The sequence below is a fragment of the Hipposideros armiger genome, unplaced genomic scaffold, assembly GCF_001890085.2.
Source record: "Hipposideros armiger isolate ML-2016 unplaced genomic scaffold, ASM189008v1 scaffold_1236, whole genome shotgun sequence".
Taxonomy (NCBI): Eukaryota; Metazoa; Chordata; class Mammalia; order Chiroptera; family Hipposideridae; genus Hipposideros; species Hipposideros armiger.
Window position 1 is genome coordinate 430,180 of NW_017732586.1, and position 3,941 is coordinate 434,120.

The following is a 3,941-nucleotide window of genomic DNA, read 5'->3' on the forward strand; positions in this document are numbered from 1 at the left end:
TCACTGCGGCTCCTGGCCGCTCACGCTGGCTGCTGGCTACATACGGTAGCCCATGGCAACCCACTGCCACAGGGGCTGCAGCCTACACCGTCGCTGGTGACTCACAGCAGCCCAGTTCCAGGTTGAGCTGTTGTTAAGCATCTTAGCTGTGGAGGGCAGTGTCACTGGCCCTCATATGTGGGCTCCAAACCGGGGCCCTCCAGCCTCCCAAGCCAGTTCTTAACCATCGCGCCACTCGGCCGGCCCTAGTTCTTCATTCGTAATCCCATCTGTATGAGATCTTCAGAGACTTGCAGAAAGTGTGCAAATATGCATGGTGCTCATTTATGCAAATAAAACAATGCATACATGGATAGAATTTTTTCCTATCAATTAGGTCTGAGATGATTATAATAGGATAATTCAAAAGCTAGGTATATTTTTAAAACCATATGCTAATGAAAGCCTTATAACAATATTATATAGTCTTAAATTCACTTCATTTGCATATGCTTGTTGCATACATGGCTTTTGGTTCATGCCAGGCCCAATGTCTGGGAAACACCATGAAATAGCCATAACAGTTTTAGAGTCGATCCTAGGTTCCAATTTGGTCAGCAGTTTGCCAATACTTGGTCAGCACTTTGCCAATACAAGTGAGCTATTTATGCTTTCTGAACTTCAGTTTCCTCATATATAAAATTATTCTAGGACAGAAGTGTTCCTTTAAATTTTGATTTGCTGCATTGAGCATAGGGATTACAAAACATTTTTCTGATTCATTCATCAACGAGAGGGTGAAATGATAGAAGCATATGAAATAGATTCTGATCAATAGAGTGAAATAGAAGAGCAAGAGTCAGAGGGAGAAAAATAGGAGGTGAACTTTATACTTTAGTCTTCACAAATTTAGTCAAACCATATTTTAACACTGGAGCCAGGAGGAAAGACCATTATTCTAATCATAGGAAAATCTTAGCTCTCTGGGGTTTTAGTGAGAAAGTTTTAGTGGGGTCCCTTAATGCATATTTATTGAGTGCTCAATGTACATACAGCATTTTATGTTGTATGTTAAGGTGAAAACTAAAAAGGATAAGATATAGTCAATAGCTTCCAAGAACTCACAACTAATTACACTCATAGAAACTAGTAACGTTAACTGATTGGCAACCAAGAATCCATTAAGTGGATTTCCAGTCAAGATAGCAGAGCAGGTAAACGCTGTGCTTGCCTCCTCTCACAACCAATCAAAATTACAACTGAAATAAAGAAAAACTATCACAGAATTGCCTGAAGTCTAGCTGAATCCAAGTCCTACAACTAAGGACATACAGAATAAGCCATGTCGAGACTGGTAGGATGGGCAGAGATGTGGAATGGGCTGGTCCCACACCCACCTGTGGCAGTTAATAACCATGAGGGATATCTCAGCTGTGGAGGTCCCCTCAGAGGAGCGAGGAGTCCCACCTCCACACCAGGTTCTACAGCCCAGGTTCCCATTGCTGGGGAGAGAAGTCCCCATAACTTCTGTGTGTGAAAACCATCAGAGATTGTGGCTGAGTAAGATGGAAGAGGGCAGCAGTTTCACATGTTCCTCTTAAAGGGCCCATGCATGGACGTACTTGCTGGTGGACTCATGCTCTTTTTTTTTTATTGTTTAAAGATTTTATTGGGGAATTGGGGATGGGGAACAGCGTTGGGGAATCGGGGAAGGGGAACAGACAAGTTGCTCTTGTTTTGTTCTTCAGTCTAGTTGTGGAGGACGTTGCTTCACTGGCCCATGTTGGTATTATCATTGTGCTTTTCCTGGCTGAGGCAGCTCGGTCGCTGGCCTCTGGACGGCCGCTCATGGTGGCTCTTGGCAGCTCACACCAGCTGCCAGCCACACACGGTAGCCCATGGCAACCCACTGCAGCAGGGGCTGCAGCCCACACCGTTGCCGGCGATTTACGGCAGCCCAGCTCCAGGTCGTACTGNAGTTTCAGGTGTACAGAACAATGCAATAGTTATCCTTTTCACCCTCACAAAGTAACAACCCCCCTCCCCCCATCTACTGCTCTCCCACCCCCGATATCATGCTTATCTATTACATTTCCATTGACTCCATTCCCACTCTCTACTGCATGTCCCGTGACTATATGTATATATAATTATAGTTGACATACAATATTATTCAACATCAGCTTCAGAAATATAGTGCGGTGGTCAGGCCTCTACACCGACTATGTAGTGGTCTCCCTAACAAGACATGAGTCCATCTGGCCCCCTAAGAAATATTTACAACATTATATTCCCCAGACTGTCTTTTCTATCCCTGAGACTATATTGTAGTTACCAATTTGTATTGTCTCATCCCTTCCCCTTCTCCTTCATCCCCACCCGCTTCCAACTAGCAACCCTCAGTTTTTCCTCTGTGTCTCTGAGACTATTTCTGTTTATATTTCTCATTTATTTAGTTTTTTTAGAATCCACGTATAAGTGAGATCATATGGTATTTGTCTTTCTCTGATTGACTTATTTCACTTAGCATAATGTTCTCTAGTTCCATCCATATTGTTGCAAATGGTACTATTTCCATCTTTATAGCTGAGTAATACTCCATTGTGTAAATGTACCAAAGTTTCTTAATCCAGTCATCTACCAACGGGCATTTTGGTTGTTTCCAAATCTTAGCTATTGTGAATAGCGCCGCAATGAACATAGGGGTGCATATATTTTTTCAAATTAGCACTTGGTGTTTTTTTTGATAAATACCTAAGAGTGGGATTGCTGGGTCATAAGGTAGTTCCATTTCCAGATTTTTGAGATACCTCCATACTGATTTCCATAGTGGCTGCACCAGTCTGCAGTCCCACCAGCAGTGCACCAGGGTTCCCTTTTCCCCACAACCTCGCCAGCATTTGTTGTTTGTTGATTTATTGATGATAGCCATTCTGACCGAGGTGAGGTGGTATCTTATTGTGGTTTTTATTTGCATTTCCCTAATGCTAAGTGAGGTTGAACATTTTTTCATCTGCCTGTTGGCCATCTGTATGTCCTGTTTGGAGAAATGTCTCTTCATATCCTCTGCTCATTTTTTAATTGGCTTGTTTGTTTTTTTGGTGTTGAGTTGCATAAGCATTTTATATATTTTGGATGTTAACCCCTTATCAGATGTATCATTGACAAATATCTTCTCCCATTCAGTAGGCTTCCTTTTTGTTTTATTGTGAAAAAACTTTTAAGTTTGATGTAGTCCCATATGTTAATTTTTTCTTTTACTTCTCTAGCCCATGGGGATGTATCAGTAAAAACATTGCTCAGGGTAATGTCTGCAAATTTAGACCCTATATTTTCTTCTAGGAGTTTTATGGTCTCAGGTCTTATATTTAAGTCTTTAATCCATTTTAAGTTTGTTCTTGTATATGGCGTAAGGAGGTGGTCCAGTTTCATTTTTTTGCATGTGTAAGTCCAGTTATCCCAGCACCATTTATTAAATAGAGCATCTTTACCCCAATCTAAATTCTTGCTTCCCTTGTCATAGACTAACTGCCCGTATATGCCTGGATTTATTTATGGGCTCTCTATTCTGTTCCATTGATCTATGTGCCTATTTTTATGCCAGTACCATACTGTTTTGATTACTGTGGCCTTATAGTACATTCTAATGTCTGGAAGCGTGATCCCCCCCGACTTTGTTCTTATTTCTCAGGATTGCCTTGGCTATTCGGGGTCTTTTTTGGTTCCATATAAACTTTAGGATTATATTTTCTATTTCTGTGAAAAATGCCCTAGGTAGTGCCTGTGTTTCTTTTTATTTATTGGGTAGATCTGTTTTGTCTCCCAGTCTCTGTCTCTCTCTCTTTTTTTTTTTAAGCTGAGCCATCTTGCTACCTGTTGGCAGCTCAGCGGCTGCTCAGCTCGGGCTGGACTCGAACCGCTGTTGCTCAGAGCTCAAACTCTTGAGCAAGCTCTTAACCAAC